We start from the raw sequence: 13,369 nt of genomic DNA, 5'->3' as shown, positions 1-13,369 counted from the left end.
AACCTCTGGTTAGAATCATGCTCTAAGGCAAATACCACGGGAAGATGGCTGGCAGCTAACTTGTAACCATCAGGTCTCCAATGCCTTGGGCACAATAGATGTTCACTCTGTGAAAGCAGTGAGTTAACCCAATATATTATATTTGCTTCTTAGATCCTCTCTCCAAATTATTTCATCTCTTTGTATACTCAGATACCATCTCTCCCTCCTGCTCAGCCTTCCTCCTGCCACCCACCCCGACATACACACATACAGACAATTAGATTTTCCTTTGTCTCATTCTCTGATTCAGTGGTTTAGACTCTAATTGGCGCAATAAAGTACAAATACGCTCTGCTCCCACCGTCATTAGTTTTCAGGATTTCTCTTGGTCTCTGCTCTTCTGGGAAACTCAGAAATTGATCAGTGGAAATATACATTTCCCTTGAACCTAGTAAGGAGTCTTTCATCATGTCAACAAAAAACTTTTCATTATGGGAAGGAATGGACAGAGTTTCTCTAAGGTGTTGTAAATTCTTGAGAATGTTGGCACATATATGCTTGCATCTGTGTGTGTTTGTGGGATTAAAAATTACTTCAAAGGAGTTCATTTTGAGAAATATCAGACTTTAATTATTATGATCTTATGTTTGGGTAAAAGGCAGCACGCTGCTACTAATACCTTCCAGAATGAACAAGCCATTAGCTTGGTGCTAGCAGCTCAGGCGTATTAGAATGAGCAATCAGAATTCAAGTTGTTAAATTAAATTCAAGTTGGATTTAATTAAAATATGCTGCAACTCCCATCATATTCAGAGAGCATGTGTTAAGCATTCAGACTGAGAAAGCACCCTCATCAATTAATAATTATTAAGGATTCACTAGACGCAGAACACTGCATTGGACGGTTGGGCAGAATGTCACCAGATAGATTTAAAACCAAATTTTCCTTGGATAAGCCACAGCGGAACTGAGCCACCTGTCGTAGTCAATGTGGCACAATGCCTAAGACCTTGGGGGTGGCCCTGAGGATTACACTGAGGCAGCACACGGTTCTGGGGACATGGTAGGCATTCAAGTTAGTCGTTCAACAAATACAGATAATGAATGTGCTCGACATTTTGCTAAACACCTGGGGAGCCAATGGTAAAACCAGGCCCAGCCTAGCCTGATAAATATCACTGAAAATATCTTGAAGTGGATTATGTGTTCTTCTCCATTCATCTGTTTAAGGCTCAGGGCATCAGTCATTTTTAAATTGCTTAGAACCAGGTTTACTATAATTAATTTAAGCAAGTTTGGTAAAGAATCCTCTTTTGGTCTCTTCTGAACCTACCCCGGCTCCTGTTTTCCTCTTATTTCCTGCTTCTCATGATTTTGACACAGTGATGATGGTGACCAAAGTGATCTCAAGGACAAAGAAGATTCCTGGAGGTCAGGAAATCAGCCCAGGCTCGCCCCCGCTGGGGTCTCTCAGGCAAATGAGTTAACCCTTCTGAACCTCAGTTCTTGCATCTAGAGAATAAGGAAGTGGGATGGCCCCCAGAACTAACCATCAGAAGTGTAAGATTAGAGGAACTTTTTATTAATTCAAGAGCGGAGAAAGGGAGAGAATCATTTGCCTTTAATGCCGATCACAAGCACTGCACCAGGTTTCCTGCACTCCCAATGCATTCATTTACCTGGAGACATCCACTGAGTGAAAGGATTAAATAAGGATCCAAACAGAACACGTTCCTGTCCTCATGGTGTTCGCTCACAGCCTAGCAGGGGAGACAGTCACAAATGGGACATGAAAAGCAGTGAGGTTCACGTGTGGGGTAAGAGACCTGAATGGAGAATTTTGGAGGCCTTAGAGAGGGTGGTCACAGCGTCCTCCTGCAGAGGGGAGGCCTGGGCGAAGCCTGCCAAGGTGACTAGGGGCTAATCAGGTGCAGTGGGGGTGGGGGAGGGGTAGAGGTAAGAGAGTTCAATAGACAGTTCTAAGTGGAGGTGTGATGTGTGGAGATTAGATCTGTGTTGGAAAGTCCATTCTCTAGCTGCAGAAGTGATCAAGCCTAGAGGCAGAGAGACTAGAAAGCCAGGGGGACCTCCACCTGCAGAGCAGACAACAAAGGACCACAGGCGAGCTGTATTCTTCCCATCACAGGAAGCCAGGAGGTATTTTAAATATGTTAGTAAATTATTGATTGCCCATTCGGATGCTCACTTAATCAACAACGAGTATGTTGTTAGGGAGCTCCGCTTTCTGCCGTGTTCGTACGTAATTAAGTACAAAACATCTCGGGAATGGACCCTTTTACCAACACATTAGGCTGAATCAAAGTGGAACAAAACACAAGTTGTTTGCGCAGGCTTGACCGCAGCCCATTTGAGGGAGGAATTGCCTTCTGATTCCATTACTGTGTTATGTGGATGGTGCATTTTAATTAAGAGGAACTATGGAAGGCCAGCATCAAAAGCTACCAACCCTGGAACCCTCACCCAGAACCTGGGGGCCGATGCCAAGCTTGTGGGCTCCCAGGGAAAGCCAAGACTTGGGACAGCCGCAGTAGCGCAAGGACCTTTGTCTCAGAAGCTCTCATTCAGCACCCCTCCTCCCCGTCACGTGCCCTTCCAGCTCCATGTCTCCTCCTCCAACTCTTGGTAAGCCTCAGGAAAGACAACACAAAGAAGGCATATCAGATTCCCGACAAAGAAACGATCCATTCACCTTGGCGATGAAGTCTTATTTTTTTTAATGTGTTGCTTTATTTTTCCTAATTACAAATACACGCTTCCTTTTGAAATCTTGGAAGGTGTAGACAAAGCCTACATAAGAAGATAAAGTTATGCATAGTTCCACCTCTCGACCTTCTGCCTATTCACACTTACACATTATTTTACAAAATTGGAAGCATACTATTTTGTGACCTCCACTTATTGTAATAGAGCCTAAATACCTTTCCCTATCATAAAATAGTCTTCGAAAACATTTTACTTATTGCAAGGATTCCGTTCGATGGTTTACAGAATTTCTTGAATCTCCTATTGTTGACCATCTAGGCTTTTCTACCTTAAACAATTCAGCAGTGGACATCCTAACTTGTAAATTTTTGTGTGTAAAGTGAACCCATTCCTTGCAATTGATGTCTGTTCACCATCTGGCTGCAAATTACTTTCCCTGTTTGGGGATAAGAGGTGTAGAGGAGAACCAGGAGACCAGTTTCCACCTCCTTGGTATCACCAGTCCATTCTTAGGAGGCAGTGGACGGTGGGCAGAGGTAGAGGGAGCACAGGCCTTGGAGGACAGACAGACACATGTTCAGGTCCCAGCCACGCCACTTAGGAGTGATCCCATTAGAGAAGTGTTTGGCTGCAACTAACAATCACAGAAAAAGCTGCAACCAATAATCACAGAAAAAGCTAAAGGTAGTTTAAAGAGAGGAGGGCTTATTGGTCTCACGTGGTAAGTGGTCTAGAGGTACATATGGGCTGATGCAGTGGCTCATCAGGGACCCACACCCTTTCATCTCTCTGCCCCAGCACCCTCAGCCTCATTTCGGTCACTTCTTGGTTGCAAGACAACTGGGTCCCAACTCTGCATTACAGGCAGGAAGAAGGAGGAAAGAGCAGAAGTGTCAGCAGCAGACTTGTGCTCACACCTCATTGGCCAGAATGATGTCACATGGCTACCTTTACCTGCAAAGGAGGCTGGGAAATCAAGTTTTATCTTTCTTTTCCAGCCCTGCTGTCCAGTAGACATATAATGTGAGCCACATATTTTCTACTAGTCATAGTAAAAAAGGTAGAGAGCCTCACACCTACTAGGATGGCTACTATTTTTAAAAAAAAAAAAAGGAAGAAAGAAAGAAAATAAATTTTGCCAAGGATTTGGAGAAACTGGAACACTTGTATGCTGTTGGTGGGAAGGTAAAGTGGTGCAGTATGGAAAACAGTACGAAGGTTCGTCAAAAAATTAAAAATAGAACTGCTATATTATCTAGCAGTTCCACTCTGAGTATACATTCAAAAGAATCAAAAATGGAGTCTTGATATTTGTACACCCATGTTCATAGCAGCACTATTCACAATAGCCAAATGGTGGAAAAAACCCAAATGTCCACCAATAGATGAATGGATAAGCAAAACATGGTATGTACATACAATGGACTATTATTCAGCCTTTAAAAAGAAGGAAATTCTGACACATGTTACAACATAGATGAGCCCTGAAGACATTATGATAGTGAAATAAGCCAGTCACAAAAAGGTAAATACTGTATGATTTCTCTCATATGAGGTACCTAAAATAATTGAATTCATAGAGACAGAAAGCAGAATGGTGGTTGCCCTGGGCTGGGGATAGAGGGAAATGGGGGGTTGTTGTTTGATGGGGACCAAGTTTCAGTTTTGCAAGATGGAAAGAGTCCTGGAGATTCATTGCACAACAATGTGAATGTACTTAACACTACTGAACTGTACACTTAAAAATGGTCAAGATGGTCAGCTTTATGTTATGTGCATTTTACCACGATTGAAAAAACTAAGGACAAACCAGGTGAAATTTCAACAATAGATTTTACTTAAGCCAATATATCCAAAATATGATCATTTTAATATAAACATTACTAATGAGATCGTTTACATTCTTTTTTGCCTACTAAATCTTTGAAATTCTTTGCACATAGCTAGTGGCTATACTACTGAACAGCACAGCCCTAGAATAAAGGCAGGCCAGGGGGAATCACGAGTGGGAAACAGAGGTTGTGTCAGCCAGCTTGACCCTTGGTCAGGCTAATTAATCTCCCTGAGCTGGGGGATGGGACATGGGCGGTGCTCCGTGTGATTGATGCAAGAATGATGTTGGTTAATATGTGGAAATCCCCCAGTAAACTGTCTGGCACACAATAGCTGCTGCTGTAAATAGTAGTCATTGCTATTCATGTTTTCATGTATCCATGGAGAATGGAGATAACAATTAAAAAGGACATTATGCGAACTGTTTCTTTAAAAGTTTGTAAGACAGTAAGGGAAATTTGAACATATATTGTGGGGTTTTTTTAAGGGTCATCTTTTAGAGGGACACACTGAGATACTTCTGGGTAAGACGATATAATATACGAGCTTGGCTTCTCAGTAATATGGGGGGACAGAGGTAAATGAGGGAAAGGGTGAGAGAAGATTGACTGTCAGCTGATAATTGTTGAAGCTGGTGATGAGTTTGTGGGTTTCATTACATTGTTTGATACTTTTCCATAATGAAAAGTTTGTTTTTTTTAGGGATATCATGTGGGTATTGAACATGCCTTGAGTTTTTCAGATTCTTTTTTTTTTTTTTTTAAGAATTTGTTGGTTCTGTTGACAGCCTGGTAGAAATAAGTGGTCTAAGTGGCTTCTTGGGCACCAAAAGCAGCCAGCACACTGTCCACTGTGACGGTCATAGCTGGAAAGGAAGAAGAAAGCATGGTATGGCTAATAATCACTTTATTCCTCCTGTATAATTTCCCCAAGAAAGAGACTTCCATTTTCTCTCCACCCAAAATGTGATGGCTTGTGTTATCTGTGCTGAGTTGAAGGCTGTTTACGTGGTAATTGACTCTATTCAACTACTTGATTTTCAGGTGGGTTTTTGTGTTTTTCTTTCCATAATTGAAAATATGTAAGAGCTAACAATAGTAATCACTTTCATTAAGTGTTCAATTACTGAAAGGCAAAGAACTTTAAAAAAAAATAACAGCTTAATTGAGATATAATTCACATACCTTAAAATTCACTTTTAAAAGGTTTTTTTTTTTTAGCATATTCACAAAGTTGTACAACCATCACCACCATCTAATTCCAGAACATTTTCTACTCCCCTTAGTCCCTGGAAACCACTAATTATTTTCTGTCTCTATGGATTTGCCTACTCTGCAAATTTCATATAAATGGAATCATATGACATATGGTCTTTTGTGTCTGGCTTCTTTCACTCATAGTATTTTCAAGGCTCGCCTACGTTGTAGCATTTATCAGTACTTCATTCTTCTGTGGCAGAAAGGAATGGATATGTCACCTTTTGTTTATCCATTAAACAGTTCATGGACATTTGGGTTGTTTCCACTTTTTTTGGCTATTATGAATAATATTTCTGTGAACATATGTGTACAAGTTAATGTGTAGGTATATGTTTTCAGTTCTCTTGGATATTTATCTAGGGGTAGAATTGCTGGGTCAAATGTTCACTCTTTTTCAATTTTTGAGAAACTGCGAGAGTTTTCCATAGTGTCTGCACCATTTTACATTCCCACCAGCAGTATATGAGGGTTACAATTTCTCCACATCCTCACCAACACTTTTCATTGTCTGCCTTTTTTGCTTATGCCCACCCTAGTAGGTGTGAACTGAAATCCCATTGTGGTTTTGATTTGCACTTCCCTGATGACTAATGATGTTGAGCATCTTTTCTTATGCTTATTGGCCATTTGTATATCTTCTTTGGAGAACTGTCTGTGCAAATCCTTCATCTATTTTTAACTTTGTCTTTTTATTGTTGTGTTTTAAAAGGGCTTTTAAAATTAATTCTGAATAATACCTGACATTGTAGTGAACATAACTGAGCACATAGTAAAAGTTCTTTGAGATATTCATCATACTACACCTCACCCAAACTGCTAACCAGCACCCCAAATTGTACTAGATATGACAAGTTTTCATTATGAATAGCTACCATGACCAAAATATCTCCAAACCCTTTCCATGAAAGAGAACAGAGCGAGGAGGAGGATGCCATTCCTTTTTATACCTTGTGTTTTCCGGGCAATTGCTGGCATCTGGCTGAGTGATTGCTCTGAGAGATATGAATGCAAGTCAACTAAAATTCAAACTGCTATTAAGATCAAGGCCATATGAATGGTGACCACCGAGTTTGAAAAGAACTTATAGAAGGGAGAGTCACTTTATCTGGGAGGCAGAAAGGGCTCATGAAGGATGTAGCATTCAAGCTAATCCAGCCATTCTCAAGTCTGTCTGAAGGATATTCTGGAATTGATATCCACAGATTGATATCCACATCTTGATTCTCAAACATCTATTCAATAAATATTGATTAATCGAATATTATAAGCCCAGGGGATTCAGCAGGGTACACGGTGAGATAAAGTCCCTGCCTTGCAGAGCCTACATTCTAGTGAAGGGAAGCAGATGGTAAAAAAGAATAGCTATATCTATAACATGTCATGTAGTGAGAACTGTTCAGAGGGACAATAAAGCAGGATGAATGGACAGAGCAATGAGGAGGCAGCCGTTCTGATAGGTTGGTCTGATAAGGAGAGCTTTGAGTGGTAACCGGTGTGAGGTTAGGGATTGAGCTGGGTGGATACCTGTGGGAAGGGCATCCCTGCAGAAGAGAAGGCAAAGGAGAATTCACAGGAGACAAGATCACGTAGGGCCTTTCATGCAAACATCTACCGTGGAACAAAGTAGCCCTTGGACCACACACTGATGTTACGTTGATGCATTCCATCAGGTCTTTGTTGGAGTCATCTCGGTCATCTCGCTTTAATTCTGGCAAGTTTGTTGTCATGTTGTTTTCTCGTGGAAGATGAGAGGGAACCAGTAGGAGCAGAAGGTCTGGGGGGTCTTCTGACTGAGTGGTGTGGTCTTTAGGCCTTTCCCTTTGAGAACCTCTGTACTAATGAGAATCTGGTTTTCAGCAAAGTCCGTACCTCTGAAGAGACCATACCTAGAAGCTGTGGAAGGAATAGAAGTTTTGGGATTCAAACGAAATAAACAAAATATTGGCTAAATCTGGCTTCACAGAGGTTCAAGACATCTTCTCCTTTGTCTATTTGTCCTCTCCCCTATGGACAGGTTCCTAAAAATTACGATATTTCTTACTGGAGAGAACCTACCCAAGTCGTCATCTTCTTTCCTTAGAGGAGCTGGGTGTGCTTCATTTGTAGCAGAGAAGATGAGAGCAGGAAGAAGGTCGTGATGGTGACCCTCAACTCACCTTTGTGTCAACCATGGGGAAGACTCCTGTGTAATCTAGTGGCAATAATGAGAACCAGTTGTAGGGAGGAAGATCTCAACCTAATATTGCAAAGGACTTCCTACAATCAGGAAGACAGTGAGTCCAATGACTAAAGGTATTCAAGTAGAAAATAAATGGGCATTTATCTGGAGTCTATGCAGGGGATTTTGACACTGGTTGGTAGGGTAGACCAGAACCCCCTTAGAGCTAAGAGTCTATAATCGCATTGTACTGTCTTTCTTCTAGGTAAAAATCAAGACCATTCATGAATGGGAACCCCATGGAACAACTTGAAGGTCATTTACAGTGCACTCTAAGTGTTTTTCCTCGAGTTACATGCTGTTAAGGGGGCTTTAATTAAGCTTTCCCCGCCGGGCACAACCAGGCTGTTTGTGGTGAGTGCAATATGCCGTCCCAGAATATGTCAAACTTCATTTGCAAAATATCAGACTGCTGTTTTTTTCCCAGAGCCAATCTGCAGAGTAATACGTTCAATAACTTTTGCTCTTTTCACTCTCAAAGATAGGTCTCTTTTTGGAGTCGATAGCGCAATAAATGCGGAATCTGGTGCAAATTCCAATGGAAAGAAAAGATATTGTTATTTAAAGGCCAAATAACGGCTTAAAATTAGAGTTGTGAAGGCATTGAAAAACACCAGACTTCCCAGATGGCTTGGAGATAATTCACTGTGCACTCAGTCCGTTCACACGCTAAAAAAAATACTTTTGACTCTGTTTCTCCTCAGATTGAAAGTTGGTGCCTGCTTTAAACATATGTGCTTCTCTCTTTAAATTTAGCTCTGAGTCATGTTGTATTACATTAGGAATTCAGCAGGCAGGCACTTGGAAAATGTACATCAATGCGTTTATTTTTAAATTATACAAAAATAAAAATATATGTTTAAATATATTAGGCTGTATTTTTGCCCAATTTCAAAATGGTTGTTCTCAAGAACAGATTAGATAAAAACAATAATAACGATGATGACACTGATTCTGGAACGCTGCCCATTCCCAAGGATCCCAGAGCAACTTGACAAATCCTATAGCTCCTCGCCCCCAGCCCAGCTAAGCATGGGATTCGTCATTGAAACCTCCGCCTCCACCAGGGACCAGGCAGCTCCCTTAACAGCTGCAGGGCGGCCTAATTAAGATACTCCTTCCCCCAGAGTGTCGGGTTGCTGGGCAGAAGTCAGCTAGGGGTAGGGATGGTCAGAGGGGCAGAGGCGGACAGTCTGTTGGGACATCTTGAGCTTAGAGGCTACACTGGTGCACGATTGGGCACAGAAAGACAATGCTGGGTTCAAATCCTGGCCCTGCCCCTTCTAATCCATGCATCCTTGGAAAAGTGATGGGATGGGGTCTCATGTGGGTCTTGGCTTCATGTGTGAACTGGAGAATGGCTCCCATTTAGGGGTTCCTGTGAGGACTGCTGAATAGAATTCATTTAATTAACTTAGTCATTCACACAGAACAAATTTATTAAGATCTATGGGACAAAGTGGTGAATAAAATGAACAGACCCACAGTCCCAGCCCTCATGATGCCTCATGATGCCTTAGTGGGTAGAGAGACACTTAAGGAATAATCATAGCCATCACTATTTAATCAGAATTATGATGAACACAAGAGGAGAGTTTGCAATGTGGGACCCATCCTGATCTGAAGGCTCAGGAGAGCTCCAGCAAAGAAGTTAAAGAATGCAAACTGTTGGGTGGTGCCCAGGCACGTAGTAGGTACTTTTTAGTCCTTTTTATGGGTTTCCTATGGCTGCTGTAACAAATAACTGCAAAGTTAGTGACTGAAAACAACACACATTTATTCTCTTACAGTTCTGGAGGTCATAGATCCTAAATGGTTCTCACCTGGCTAAAAATCATGGTCCCCGCAGGGCTGTGTTCTTTTTGGAAACTTGAGATAAGAATCCATTACCTTGACACTTCCAGCTTCTAGAGGCCCCCTGCATTCCTTGACGTGGTCCCTTCCTTCATCTTTAAAGCACATCACTCCGACCTCTGCTTCCATCTCCACATCTCCCTTTTCTGACTTTGACCCCCACCTCTGCCTCCCTTTTATAGGGACCCTTATGATTACACTGGGCCCAAGTGAATAATCCTGGGTATTCTCCCTGTCTCAAAATCCCTAACTTAATCATTATGGCAAAGTCCCTTTTGCCATATAAGATAACACACTGACAGGTTTCAGGGATTGGGTTGGGGGGAGGTTATTCTGTCTACCACAATCTATGAAGTTTAACATCCAAAAATAAGACTAAAAGAACAGAGAGAATAGAGGGGAGGAAGTTATTAAAAAAAAAAAAAAAAAAAACTATACACGGCAGTTTCCCAGAACTATATGTTTCCAGATTTAAAGAGCCTTCAGGGCGCCTAGCACAGAAGCATATCAAAAGCTCCAAAGAGAGAATGTCGTACACAAAGGATCAGGGATCAGACACTGAACTTTTCAACACCATCACTGGAAATTAGAAGATACAGTGCAGAACCTTCATAATCCCGAAGGAAAATAAATTCCCAGCCCAGAATTTATTAATAATTTTATCAATTAAGTCTAAATGTGGACAAAATACATTTCAGACGTGCTAGGTCTCAACAAATTTTCCTCTCATGCACCCTTTCTCAGGAAGCTACTAGAGGATGTGCCCCGTCAAAATGAAAGAGTAAACCAAGAAAGTGGAAAACAGAGCATCTAGGAAAGAGCAGATGTAACACAGGAGAAAGGCAAAGCTTACCCCAGACGACCCAGACCACAGGTGTGCCTTGGCTCACAGGTATGCATCAGGCTCAACACAGCGATCAGGCCCGGGGTGTAGGGCTCAAAGCAAAACATGGAATTTATAGGTTCCTGAGGTTTTTATTATATGAACAAGAATTTTATAGTTATGACGTAGAGTTTGGAGATACAGTTAGCTACATAGAAAACTAAGCAACCAGAAAAATTACTAACTCTGAGAAACACAAAATTGTGCAAAAATGTAATCATAGTACATTGGGTGGTCTTGGCAAACAATATTTACATAAAGCATAGGACAGTCAGCACTGAATATTGATTTAACTAGAATCTATGAGATGAGAGGATGAATAGAGGGGAAGTATGAGAGAGGTGGCGGGAGGGTGAGAGAGGGAGAGAGAGAAAGGGAGAGAGTGTGTGTAAGAGAGCTAAATCCTCATTTTCTCTAGTGGAAGTCAATTAGAAGTTGCCTACAGCTGAAAAATCAAGGGACAGCTAAAAGAGTTGAAGGCGGCTGTCTCTGGGGAAAAGATCAGGGTCAGCAAGTGGGACCGGTTTAAAATATAAGCCTTATAGGTCTTTTTGACTTTATAAACTATGTACATGTATTAAGGTAATCTTTAATAAACTTTAAAAACATTTTTAAAGGAGAGAGATGGGAAGAATGCTCCCTGAAAAAGGAGGCGGGTGGTGGGTTCTGGGAAATGTAGCCCCTCTGCCAGTTTCAGGTTTTCTCTGATTTCAGCCTCATTAAGTTGTGGGAGGGAGATGATTTCAGTAAAGGACATCAAATCTGTAGGAGGTCCGGCTAGGTCACGAAGCCCTCTGCCCTCCCCAGCAATCACAGTGGCTGCTGCCAGGAGAGCAAGCGGGGTGGCGGACACGGCCCTGTGAGCTGCAGGCAGCTGTCACTGCCCGAAATCCTCCCAGCAGGCCTGGTGGCCCCGGTGGAGGGGTCAGCTTGGGAGTGACAACGCTTCCTGGGAGAGGCCCGGGTGGGGAGGCAGAGAGGAGGACTGGGGAGAGACTGGGGAGATGGGGTGGGGGGATGGGGCTCTTTCTTGCATTCCACCCCCGACACTCACTGGGAATGTGAATACAATGCAGCTTGCTCCAGCAGCCCAGCCAGGGCCAGTCTCCGTCCTCTGCTATCCTCACCTCTCTGTTCCACCTCAGACGAAGGAAAGGGGGCAGCCCTGGCATGGGGACTTACCTGGGGAGCAAAAGGAAATGTTGCCCTCCATCAACAAGGAGGTGTCTGGCTCCTAACAGCACTACTCCTGAGACCTGAGCAAGACCCCAGGCTGCACAGGCTCTGACACTCTGGTGGTGAAGAGTTTAAAGAACATGGTCACTTCTAGTCCGAGGATGGGAGAATGGCAAGTGACTCTTGTCGGTTTCCTCTATCTCTCTTTTAAAATGTGATGATGGGCTTCCCTGGTGGCACAGTGGTTGAGAATCTGCCTGCTAATGCAGGGGACACGGGTTTGAGCCCTGGTCTGGGAGGATCCCACATGCCGCGGAGCGACTGGGCCCGTGAGCCACAACTACTGAGCCTGCGCATCTGGAGCCTGTGCTCCGCAACAAGAGAGGCCACGATAGTGAGAGGCCCGCGCACCGCAACGAAGAGGGGCCCCCACTTGCCGCAACTAGAGAAAGCCCTCGCACAGAAACGGAGACCCAACACAGCCAAAAATAAAAATTAATTAATTAATTAATTAAATAGCCAGACCTTTAAAGAAAAAAAAATGTGATGATGATCACCATCAAATTATGCTGGGCCCTCAGAAGCAAAACACATTTAAGATGTGCTGTCAAAACATTGGAGCCCAGACTTCCAGGGCCTGACATCCTCAAAGGGAGATGGAAAACCAGTCTGGAGGCCCTTGAACAGTGGACTTCTCCCTCTTGAGCCCAGGGAAAAATAAGCTTATCCCCCAAATTCTCCACGGAACTAAAACCCATGTTTTATGCAACTGACTAGCCTTGCTGATTAGTAACAGATGTTTAAAAGGTGTGTATAGTGGAAGGGTGGATTGTCTGGGGTCAAGTGAGTTTGGAAAATGCTAGGTTAAACAAAGGAAATGGGCAGGAATGCTAAATAGTTTAATATTCATTGTAAACATCCAAAGAAGGTTGTTCCTTTTGACAGTTGCACCTGTTTCCAAGAAGCACCCCATAGGATTAGAATTCCATGGAAGATGCTTTGGGAAACACTGGCCAAGCATCTGGAGTACCTGAGGGCTTGGGAATTCTGAGCCCTCATCTGCAATGTGCTTGGTCAGAACACACGTTCATGTTCTTCTCTGTTCCCCAATCCCCCACTCCGTGAGGCTACCCTGAAATGTTTGCAGGCGGGACTCTATCTTCTTCTCATGCACCAGCCATGTAGTGCCTGGTTTTCATACAAGGCATCTTTGTTTTTAATTGATTTCTTTAGACACAGAGAAGAGCCTTGGGAAATAGAACCTCAGGGGACCTGATTCTTCTGGTTCTTTCCTGAATTCTTGGATCTCTTTTCAGCCTCCCCAAAAATTATCATGAGAATTTTTAGGCCACACCACCCTGAGAATCAGAATTGTTTAGTTTCTTGCCTTAGTACCCAAGGGCCGAGACATACGTATTTGTTAATAAAAGCCCTCATGCA

This window comes from Balaenoptera physalus, assembly GCF_965194825.1.
Source record: "Balaenoptera physalus genome assembly, chromosome: 7".
NCBI lineage: Eukaryota > Metazoa > Chordata > Mammalia > Artiodactyla > Balaenopteridae > Balaenoptera > Balaenoptera physalus.
The sequence above is the reverse complement of the archived record's forward strand: the minus strand, read 5'-3'. Positions refer to the sequence as shown.